Source organism: Harmonia axyridis, chromosome X, assembly GCF_914767665.1.
Source record: "Harmonia axyridis chromosome X, icHarAxyr1.1, whole genome shotgun sequence".
Taxonomy (NCBI): domain Eukaryota; kingdom Metazoa; phylum Arthropoda; class Insecta; order Coleoptera; family Coccinellidae; genus Harmonia; species Harmonia axyridis.
This window is the reverse complement of record NC_059508.1, coordinates 34,942,891-34,955,390: the sequence shown is the minus strand read 5'-3', so window position 1 is coordinate 34,955,390 and position 12,500 is coordinate 34,942,891. Positions and strand designations below refer to the sequence as shown.

At 41.9% G+C, this 12,500-nt stretch overlaps 2 non-coding genes across 2 annotated transcripts in view; one reads left to right on the top strand and one right to left on the bottom strand.

The window, feature by feature from the left end:
- Positions 1–287, bottom strand: part of LOC123687514 — a 1,906-nt gene extending 1,619 nt beyond the window's left edge. The window contains exon 1 of the ribosomal RNA XR_006749235.1: positions 1–287. This exon is cut by the window's left edge and continues 1,619 nt beyond it. This is a non-coding gene — a ribosomal RNA (small subunit ribosomal RNA).
- A 3,635-nt stretch (positions 288–3,922) lies between these two features.
- On the top strand, positions 3,923–4,041 carry LOC123688298. The gene has a single exon (XR_006749826.1). It is a non-coding gene; the product is annotated as a 5S ribosomal RNA (ribosomal RNA).
- Positions 4,042–12,500: the final 8,459 nt, after the last annotated feature.

Sequence of the window (12,500 nt, the reverse complement as noted above, 5' to 3'; positions counted from 1 at the left end):
TCAGCTTAAAGTTATTCAGAGTCACCAAATTGTACGATGACGAGCGAACCCGCCACCTATTGGTTTTGATCTAATAAAAGCGCTCCTTCCGTTCCCGGTCGGAGCTCTATTTGCATGTATTAGCTCTAGAATTACCACAGTTATCCAAGTAAATGTGGGTACGATCTAAGGAACCATAACTGATTTAATGAGCCTTTCGCGGTTTCACCTTAATTTGGCTTGTACTGAGACATGCATGGCTTAATCTTTGAGACAAGCATATGACTACTGGCAGGATCAACCAGGGAACTGCGTGCTTATACGATCGGTCCACGAGATTGCCGGTATGGCCAAACCCGTTCGCCTCTCGTCATGTGGCACTAGCCATGTCGATTGACTTCGACTAGCGCCGCACATCAGTAAGTGCAAGTCCTCGACGAAACGACGTAACAGCCCCCAGTCAGCATGAGACTCAAGCTATATATACATCATCATCATCTCGGACAAAACACCGATCAAAAATGAGAAAGTTTCTAGAAACAATCCCTCGCCAAGGCGTCCATATATAATACGAACCCCCGGCTATCAACTAATTTCTTATACACATTCCATCTCGACCCTTCGCTATACATGTGAATATAACGACACGGTGATTCGAGATTCAACAATATTTGTCGCTCGGAACGAATTGAGTGGTTGCAAATTTTTTGTGAACATAACCCGCAACGGGCAGAGGATCACGATTTTAAGGTTGGTCGCTTAAAGGCCATTCGACTACAAAGAGACGAAGCGGACCGCGACCTCGCTGCATGAGGTTGACGAAAGCGACCCAAGATGCGAAAGCCGAAACCAACACACCTTGCCAGTACCCAAACGCCGAGGTCGGATTCGGGTCTACCACTTACCAACTGAATATCATCCTAAAAAGAACTCCAAACAGTCTAGGACAGGACCCATTCTCCACCCCTTCTATATATGTCAGGAGAACCCCGGATTCCCCTCCAGACACGATTTAGCAAACTTTTCCCGATCGATCCGACCCACCGAGGCCGTTTCGACCGTTCGCCGCGCCTACTAGAGCTGATTTCTTCGGACTCCGATCAGAAAATCCGCCGATGCATGTCGTTAACACCTAGTCCGCCTCGTCCGATCGATCGAGGCCGTTTCGACCGTTCGCCGCGCCTACTAGAGCTGATTTCTTCGGACTCCGATCAGAAAATCCGCCGATGCATGTCGTTAACACCTAGTCCGCCTCGTCCGATCGATCTAGGCCGTCTCGAACCACCCATCGCGCATCGAAAGTCGCATCTCTCGAACTCCGATCCGGAAATCGGCCGATGCATCACGTTAACTATTTCTTATATATCTAATATAATATACATGGAGACGGTAAGAATTCTTTTAATCGAAGATATACATATACTTCTCATCAATATCCAAAAGCTTATCGAAAAATAAATTACTCAACTTTTACGTGAAGAATCGTTCACCCAAACCTTATCCCCTATATATGTCAGGAGAACCCAAGGTTCCCCTCCAGACACGATTTAGCAAACTTTTCCCGATCGATCCGACCCACCGAGGCCGTCTCGACCGTCCGCTGCGCCTACTAGGGCCGATTTCTTCGGACTCCGATCAGAAAATATACCGATGCATGTCGTTAACACCTAGTCCGCCTCGTCCGATCTATCTAAACAGTCTCGACGCACCCAACACTCTTTCAAAGTCGGATTACTCGGACTCAATCTGAAAATGGACCGATGCATGACGTCAACACTTAGCCCGCCTCGTCTGATCTATCTAAGCCATCTCGACCCACCCAACACGCCTTCCAAGTCGGATCACTCGGACTTCGATCTGAAAATCTCCGGACTCATTTTTATGAATATCCCCAGTCAGTAAGAACGTTATTTCGCCAATATATACCAACAATAAACCATATTCCAATAGCTGAACCAAAAATATAATTCCCGATCCAAACGTTCTGCATCGCCCAACGCGACCACCTTCCCTATATATGTCAGGAGAGCACAGGGTTCCCCTCCAGACAACACTTACGCTCTATCCCCGACTCTCGGTCGATCGATAGGCCAGGTCAGCGGTGTCTGTTTCGGCCGAAGCTCGGACTTTGGTCAAAATGTTCCGATACAAAATTTGAACCAAGATAGATACAGATATGATTCCTTCTTAAATATACGTTGATTATCGAACAGAATATGGTAAATATTTTGCGATGACCGAGGATTTCATGAATTTTTTTTTTTTTTCGAAAAAATTTTCCATTATCGGAATTTCCTCAAATTTCATTTGGTTGCCTCCTAATGCTTATTAAAAATGATAACCAACAATCAGAATCATTATTTATCATTTATTTCAATTTTTATAATGAAAAACGTTCACGTCCTTTCGCGCCTCTCGATCGTCGTTTACGTGATGCATCGGTCAGCCCTAGTTTACGTGGTGCATCGGTAAGATCGAGTTCACGTTCTGCATCGGTCTGCCCGAGTTTACGTGGTGCATCGGTAAGATCGAGATTACGTGGTGCATCGGTAAGATCGAGTTCACGTTCTGCATCGGTCTGCCTGAGTTTACGTGGTGCATCGGTATGATCGAGTTTACGTTCTGCATCGGTGTGATCTAGTTTACGTTGTGCATCGGTAAGATCGAGATTACGTGAAGCATCGGTATGATCGAGTTTACGTTCTGCATCGGTCTGGACTCTGAGATATATTTTCGACGTGAAAATGTTCCGATACAACTTTTGAACCAGGATAGTTAGAGAGATGATTTTTTCTGGGATGTACGTTGATTGGGGAATGGATTGTGGAAAATAACTTGCCATGACCGAGGTGTTCTCGAATTTTTTTTTTTTTTCGAAAAATATTTTCTGATTTTGGATTTCACTCAAATTTGATTTCGTTGCCTTCTAATGTGTTCTAAAAGAGTAAATCAGTAATCAGAATCGAAAAATATTTTTCGGATTTTTTTTTTTTTGAAAAAAAATTTTCTGATTTTGGAATTTCCTCAAATTTGATTTGGTTGCCTTCTAATGTGTTTTTAAAGCGTAAATCAGTAATCAGAATCAATATTCATTGTCGACTTTAATTTTTATAAGGAAAAATGTTCACGTCCTTAAACGCCTCCCCATCATTAGCCCGAGTCCAAGTCGATGTCAGTCCCGAGCGGACGGTGTCAGATACTACCTATCGCCCCGGTCTGGACTTGGCGAGGTATTTCGACGTGAAATGTTCCGATACAACTTTTGAACCAGGATAGTTAGAGAGATGATTTCTTCTATGTTGTACGTTGATTGTGGAATGGATTGTGGGAAATAACTTGCCATGACCCAGGTGTTCTTGAATTTTTTTTTTTTTCGAAAAAAATTTTCTGATCTTGAAATTTCCTCAAATCTGATTGCGTTGCCTTCTAATGTGTACTAAAAGAGTAAATCAGTAATCAGAATCAATATTCATTGTCGACTTTAATTTTTATAAGGAAAAATGTTCACGTCCTTAAACGCCTCTCCATCGTTACCCCGACTCCAAGACGATGTTAGACCGGAGCGGACGGTGTCAAATGCGACCGATCTCCCCGGTCTGGACTTAGCGAGATATTCCGACGTGAAATGTTCCGATACAAAAATTTAACTGTGATAGTTAGAGAGATGGTTCCTTTTGTGATGTACGTTGATTGTGTAATAGAATATGGAAATAAACTTGAGATGACCGAGGTCTTCTGGGATTTTTTTTTTTTTTCGAAAAATATTTTTCGATTTCGGAAATCCCTCAAATTTCATTGAGATATGTCCTAATGTGTTCTTAAAACTTAAATCAACAATCAGAATTAATATCCAAAAGTTATTTCATTTTTTATAAGGAAAAACGTTCACGTCCTTTCCGCTCCCAAAAAGTGAGATATCATAGAAAATATCGCTATATTTGTTGTTTACGGCCATACCACGCTGAAATTGCCAGTTCTCGTCAGAACACTGAAGCCAAGCAGCGTCGGGCGCGGTTAGTACTTGGATGGGTGACCGCTTGGGAACACCGCGTGCTGTAAGCTTTTTTTTTACGTTCTGCATCGGTCTGCCGAGATAACGTGGTGCATCGGTATGATCGAGTTTACGTTCTGCATCGGTAAGATCGAGATTACGTGATGCATCGGTAAGATTGAGATTACGTGGTGCATCGGTAAGATCGAGTTTACGTGGTGCATCGGTAAGATCCAATTCACGTTCTGCATCGGTAAGATCCAGTTCACGTGGTGCATCGGTAAGATCGAGATTACGTGGTGCATCGGTAAGATCGAGTTTACGTGGTGCATCGGTAAGATCCAATTCACGTTCTGCATCGGTAAGATCCAGTTCACGTGGTGCATCGGTAAGATTGAGATTACGTGGTGCATCGGTAAGATCGAGTTTACGTGGTGCATCGGTAAGATCCAATTCACGTTCTGCATCGGTAAGATCCAGTTCACGTGGTGCATCGGTAAGATTGAGATTACGTGGTGCATCGGTAAGATCGAGTTTACGTGGTGCATCGGTAAGATCCAATTCACGTTCTGCATCGGTAAGATCCAGTTCACGTGGTGCATCGGTAAGATCGAGATTACGTGGTGCATCGGTAAGATCGAGTTTACGTGGTGCATCGGTAAGATCCAATTCACGTTCTGCATCGGTAAGATCCAGTTCACGTGGTGCATCGGTAAGATTGAGATTACGTGGTGCATCGGTAAGATCCAGTTCACGTGGTGCATCGGTAAGATGGAGATTACGTGGTGCATCGGTAAGATCGAGATTACGTGGTGCATCGGTAAGATCTACTTTACGTTCTGCATCGGTCTGCCCTTGTTTACGTGGTGCATCGGTAAGATCGAGATTACGTGAAGCATCGGTATGATCGAGTTTACGTTCTGCATCGGTCTGCCCGATATTACGTGGTGCATCGGTCTGCCCTAGTTTACGTGGTGCATCGGTTTGGACTTAGAGATATATTTTCGACGTGAAAATGTTCCGATACAACTTTTGAACCAGGATAGTTAGAGAGATGATTTTTTCTGGGATGTACGTGGATCGGGGAATGGATTGTGGGAAATAACTTGCCATGACCGAGGTGTCCTCGAATTTTTTTTTTTTTCGAAAAAAATTTTCTGATTGTGGAATTTTCTCAAATTTGATTTGGTTGCCTCCTAATGTGTTCTAAAAGAGTAAATCAGTAATCGGAATCGAAAAATATTTTTCGGATTTTTTTTTTTTTCGAAAAAAATTTTCTGATCGTGGAATTTCCTCAAATTCGATTTGGTTGCCTTCTAATGTGTTTTTAAAGCGTAAATCAGTAATCAGAATCAATATTCATTGTCGACTTTAATTTTTATAAGGAAAAATGTTCACGTCCTTAAACGCCTCCCCATCATCAGCCCGAGTCCAAGTCGATGTCAGTCCCGAGCGGACGGTGTCAGATACTACCTATCGCCGAGGTCTGGACTTGGCGAGATATTACGACGTGAAATGTTCCGATACAACTTTTGAACCAGGATAGTTAGAGAGATGATTTCTTCTATGTTGTACGTTGATTGTGGAATGAAATACGGAAAATAACTCGCCATGACCGAGGTGATTACGATTTTTTTTTTTTTTCGAAAAAAATTTTCTGATCGTGGAATTTTCTCAAATTTGATTTGGTTGCCTCCTTATATGTTCTAGTAGCGATAATCAACAATCAGAATCAAAATCCATGGTCGGGTTTGATTTTTATAAGGAAAAATGTTCACGTCCTTTTTTACAACCCCGACTCATTGACGATGTTAGAACCGAGCCGGCGGTGTCAGATACGACCGATCGCCCCGGTCCCGATCGTCATTTACGTTGTGCATCGGTCTGCCCGAGATTACGTGGTGCATCGGTATGATCGAGTTTACGTGGTGCATCGGTAAGATCCAATTCACGTTCTGCATCGGTAAGATCCAATTCACGTTCTGCATCGGTAAGATCCAGTTCACGTGGTGCATCGGTAAGATGGAGATTACGTGGTGCATCGGTAAGATCGAGATTACGTGGTGCATCGGTAAGATCTACTTTACGTTCTGCATCGGTCTGCCCTTGTTTACGTGGTGCATCGGTAAGATCGAGATTACGTGAAGCATCGGTATGATCGAGTTTACGTTCTGCATCGGTCTGCCCGATATTACGTGGTGCATCGGTCTGCCCTAGTTTACGTGGTGCATCGGTTTGGACTTAGAGATATATTTTCGACGTGAAAATGTTCCGATACAACTTTTGAACCAGGATAGTTAGAGAGATGATTTTTTCTGGGATGTACGTGGATCGGGGAATGGATTGTGGGAAATAACTTGCCATGACCGAGGTGTCCTCGAATTTTTTTTTTTTTCGAAAAAAATTTTCTGATTGTGGAATTTTCTCAAATTTGATTTGGTTGCCTCCTAATGTGTTCTAAAAGAGTAAATCAGTAATCGGAATCGAAAAATATTTTTCGGATTTTTTTTTTTTTCGAAAAAAATTTTCTGATCGTGGAATTTCCTCAAATTCGATTTGGTTGCCTTCTAATGTGTTTTTAAAGCGTAAATCAGTAATCAGAATCAATATTCATTGTCGACTTTAATTTTTATAAGGAAAAATGTTCACGTCCTTAAACGCCTCCCCATCATCAGCCCGAGTCCAAGTCGATGTCAGTCCCGAGCGGACGGTGTCAGATACTACCTATCGCCGAGGTCTGGACTTGGCGAGATATTACGACGTGAAATGTTCCGATACAACTTTTGAACCAGGATAGTTAGAGAGATGATTTCTTCTATGTTGTACGTTGATTGTGGAATGAAATACGTAAAATAACTCGCCATGACCGAGGTGATTACGATTTTTTTTTTTTTTCGAAAAAAATTTTCTGATCGTGGAATTTTCTCAAATTTGATTTGGTTGCCTCCTTATATGTTCTAGTAGCGATAATCAACAATCAGAATCAAAATCCATGGTCGGGTTTGATTTTTATAAGGAAAAATGTTCACGTCCTTTTTTACAACCCCGACTCATTGACGATGTTAGAACCGAGCCGGCGGTGTCAGATACGACCGATCGCCCCGGTCCCGATCGTCATTTACGTTGTGCATCGGTCTGCCCGAGATTACGTGGTGCATCGGTATGATCGAGTTTACGTGGTGCATCGGTAAGATCCAATTCACGTTCTGCATCGGTAAGATCCAATTCACGTTCTGCATCGGTAAGATCCAGTTCACGTGGTGCATCGGTAAGATGGAGATTACGTGGTGCATCGGTAAGATCGAGATTACGTGGTGCATCGGTAAGATCTACTTTACGTTCTGCATCGGTCTGCCCTTGTTTACGTGGTGCATCGGTAAGATCGAGATTACGTGAAGCATCGGTATGATCGAGTTTACGTTCTGCATCGGTCTGCCCGATATTACGTGGTGCATCGGTCTGCCCTAGTTTACGTGGTGCATCGGTTTGGACTTAGAGATATATTTTCGACGTGAAAATGTTCCGATACAACTTTTGAACCAGGATAGTTAGAGAGATGATTTTTTCTGGGATGTACGTGGATCGGGGAATGGATTGTGGGAAATAACTTGCCATGACCGAGGTGTCCTCGAATTTTTTTTTTTTTCGAAAAAAATTTTCTGATTGTGGAATTTTCTCAAATTTGATTTGGTTGCCTCCTAATGTGTTCTAAAAGAGTAAATCAGTAATCGGAATCGAAAAATATTTTTCGGATTTTTTTTTTTTTCGAAAAAAATTTTCTGATCGTGGAATTTCCTCAAATTCGATTTGGTTGCCTTCTAATGTGTTTTTAAAGCGTAAATCAGTAATCAGAATCAATATTCATTGTCGACTTTAATTTTTATAAGGAAAAATGTTCACGTCCTTAAACGCCTCCCCATCATCAGCCCGAGTCCAAGTCGATGTCAGTCCCGAGCGGACGGTGTCAGATACTACCTATCGCCGAGGTCTGGACTTGGCGAGATATTACGACGTGAAATGTTCCGATACAACTTTTGAACCAGGATAGTTAGAGAGATGATTTCTTCTATGTTGTACGTTGATTGTGGAATGAAATACGTAAAATAACTCGCCATGACCGAGGTGATTACGATTTTTTTTTTTTTTCGAAAAAAATTTTCTGATCGTGGAATTTTCTCAAATTTGATTTGGTTGCCTCCTTATATGTTCTAGTAGCGATAATCAACAATCAGAATCAAAATCCATGGTCGGGTTTGATTTTTATAAGGAAAAATGTTCACGTCCTTTTTTACAACCCCGACTCATTGACGATGTTAGAACCGAGCCGGCGGTGTCAGATACGACCGATCGCCCCGGTCCCGATCGTCATTTACGTTGTGCATCGGTCTGCCCGAGATTACGTGGTGCATCGGTATGATCGAGTTTACGTGGTGCATCGGTAAGATCCAATTCACGTTCTGCATCGGTAAGATCCAATTCACGTTCTGCATCGGTAAGATCCAGTTCACGTGGTGCATCGGTAAGATGGAGATTACGTGGTGCATCGGTAAGATCGAGATTACGTGGTGCATCGGTAAGATCTACTTTACGTTCTGCATCGGTCTGCCCTTGTTTACGTGGTGCATCGGTAAGATCGAGATTACGTGAAGCATCGGTATGATCGAGTTTACGTTCTGCATCGGTCTGCCCGATATTACGTGGTGCATCGGTCTGCCCTAGTTTACGTGGTGCATCGGTTTGGACTTAGAGATATATTTTCGACGTGAAAATGTTCCGATACAACTTTTGAACCAGGATAGTTAGAGAGATGATTTTTTCTGGGATGTACGTGGATCGGGGAATGGATTGTGGGAAATAACTTGCCATGACCGAGGTGTCCTCGAATTTTTTTTTTTTTCGAAAAAAATTTTCTGATTGTGGAATTTTCTCAAATTTGATTTGGTTGCCTCCTAATGTGTTCTAAAAGAGTAAATCAGTAATCGGAATCGAAAAATATTTTTCGGATTTTTTTTTTTTTCGAAAAAAATTTTCTGATCGTGGAATTTCCTCAAATTCGATTTGGTTGCCTTCTAATGTGTTTTTAAAGCGTAAATCAGTAATCAGAATCAATATTCATTGTCGACTTTAATTTTTATAAGGAAAAATGTTCACGTCCTTAAACGCCTCCCCATCATCAGCCCGAGTCCAAGTCGATGTCAGTCCCGAGCGGACGGTGTCAGATACTACCTATCGCCGAGGTCTGGACTTGGCGAGATATTACGACGTGAAATGTTCCGATACAACTTTTGAACCAGGATAGTTAGAGAGATGATTTCTTCTATGTTGTACGTTGATTGTGGAATGAAATACGGAAAATAACTCGCCATGACCGAGGTGATTACGATTTTTTTTTTTTTTCGAAAAAAATTTTCTGATCGTGGAATTTTCTCAAATTTGATTTGGTTGCCTCCTTATATGTTCTAGTAGCGATAATCAACAATCAGAATCAAAATCCATGGTCGGGTTTGATTTTTATAAGGAAAAATGTTCACGTCCTTTTTTACAACCCCGACTCATTGACGATGTTAGAACCGAGCCGGCGGTGTCAGATACGACCGATCGCCCCGGTCCCGATCGTCATTTACGTTGTGCATCGGTCTGCCCGAGATTACGTGGTGCATCGGTATGATCGAGTTTACGTGGTGCATCGGTAAGATCCAATTCACGTTCTGCATCGGTAAGATCCAATTCACGTTCTGCATCGGTAAGATCCAGTTCACGTGGTGCATCGGTAAGATGGAGATTACGTGGTGCATCGGTAAGATCGAGATTACGTGGTGCATCGGTAAGATCTACTTTACGTTCTGCATCGGTCTGCCCTTGTTTACGTGGTGCATCGGTAAGATCGAGATTACGTGAAGCATCGGTATGATCGAGTTTACGTTCTGCATCGGTCTGCCCGATATTACGTGGTGCATCGGTCTGCCCTAGTTTACGTGGTGCATCGGTTTGGACTTAGAGATATATTTTCGACGTGAAAATGTTCCGATACAACTTTTGAACCAGGATAGTTAGAGAGATGATTTTTTCTGGGATGTACGTGGATCGGGGAATGGATTGTGGGAAATAACTTGCCATGACCGAGGTGTCCTCGAATTTTTTTTTTTTTCGAAAAAAATTTTCTGATTGTGGAATTTTCTCAAATTTGATTTGGTTGCCTCCTAATGTGTTCTAAAAGAGTAAATCAGTAATCGGAATCGAAAAATATTTTTCGGATTTTTTTTTTTTTCGAAAAAAATTTTCTGATCGTGGAATTTCCTCAAATTCGATTTGGTTGCCTTCTAATGTGTTTTTAAAGCGTAAATCAGTAATCAGAATCAATATTCATTGTCGACTTTAATTTTTATAAGGAAAAATGTTCACGTCCTTAAACGCCTCCCCATCATCAGCCCGAGTCCAAGTCGATGTCAGTCCCGAGCGGACGGTGTCAGATACTACCTATCGCCGAGGTCTGGACTTGGCGAGATATTACGACGTGAAATGTTCCGATACAACTTTTGAACCAGGATAGTTAGAGAGATGATTTCTTCTATGTTGTACGTTGATTGTGGAATGAAATACGGAAAATAACTCGCCATGACCGAGGTGATTACGATTTTTTTTTTTTTTCGAAAAAAATTTTCTGATCGTGGAATTTTCTCAAATTTGATTTGGTTGCCTCCTTATATGTTCTAGTAGCGATAATCAACAATCAGAATCAAAATCCATGGTCGGGTTTGATTTTTATAAGGAAAAATGTTCACGTCCTTTTTTACAACCCCGACTCATTGACGATGTTAGAACCGAGCCGGCGGTGTCAGATACGACCGATCGCCCCGGTCCCGATCGTCATTTACGTTGTGCATCGGTCTGCCCGAGATTACGTGGTGCATCGGTCTGGACTTAGAGATATATTTTCGACGTGAAAATGTTCCGATACAACTTTTGAACTAGGATAGTTAGAGAGATGATTTTTTCTGGGATGTACGTTGATTGGGGAATGGATTGTGGGAAATAACTTGCCATGACCGAGGTGTTCTCGAATTTTTTTTTTTTTTTCGAAAAAAATTTTCTGATTGTGGAATTTTCTCAAATTTGATTTGGTTGCCTCCTAATGTGTTCTAATAGCGATAATCAACAATCAGAATCAAAATCCATGGTCGGGTTTGATTTTTATAAGGAATAATGTTCACGTCCTTTTTCGCCTATGTTCTTTTTCGACGTGAAAAGTTCCGATACAACTTTTGAACCAGGATAGTTAGAGAGATGATTTTTTCTGGGATGTATGTTGATTGACGTACGAAACTTGGAAAAAAAATAGAAAAGACCGAGGTACTCTAGAAAAAAAATTTATTGAAAATATTTTTTTGATTTCGGAATTAATTCGAAATTCATTCAGATGTCTTCTATCAATATCGCGAAAGAAAAATCAATAATCAGAATCGATATTCATCTAAGATTATTTCCTTTTGGATTGTGTTAACATTCGGTACGATCTTGTCTACGTGATGCATCGGTTTGTTTCTCGGCTCTTGTGAGCAAGTTGGACACTCGAGACGGCCTCCATCGATCGGATTAGGCGGGCTTTAATGTTAACGTGCTGCATCGGTGTGATCTTGTTTACGTCATGCATCGGTATAGCTTTAAATCGCGCCGTAAAGTCGTTCACGTCATGCATCGGTATCTTAAATCGCGCCGAAAAGTCGTTCACGTCATGCATCGGTATCTTAAATCGCGCCGTAAAGTCGTTCACGTCATGCATCGGTATCTTAAATCGAGCCGAAAAGTCGTTCACGTCATGCATCGGTGGCACAAAAAAAAGACGCCGATGCATGACGTGAGCCGACTTTTCGGCGCGATTTAAGATACCGATGCATGACGTGAACGACTTTACGGCGCGATTTAAGATACCGATGCATGACGTGAACCGACTTTTCGGCATGAAGTCAGCTAAAATTATCGTGTGCATCTTGGGTCGGTCCACGTACCGTAGATCAGAGAGGGACGACGTACATACATCGGATACATTTGTATCCAACAAGTTACGATCGTCGTCTGATCCAGCGGTAATCGGACCTACTCTCGTGAATTTATTTTGCCCCTTGAATAATTTTGTACCGATGCACGACGTGAAGTCGACTTTTCGGCATGGTTTAAGCTAAAATTATCGTGTGCATCTTGGGTAGGCCCACTTACTACAGATCAGAGAGGGACGACGTACATACATCGGATACATTCGTATCCAACAAGTTACAATCGTCGTCTGATCCAGCGGTAATCGGACCTACTCTCGTGAATTTATTTTGCCCCTTGAATAACTTTGTACCGATGCACGACGTGAAGTCGACTTTCCGGCATGGTTTAAGCTAAAATTATCGTGTGCATCTTTCATTTTACTCATCACATAGTCTGATGCATTTGATGACATTTACCCTTGTGAGTTATTCGTATTTCTCTCTCATGTCCGATTTCGTCAAACATATCTACCTTTCTGATTGATTCATCGTGAATT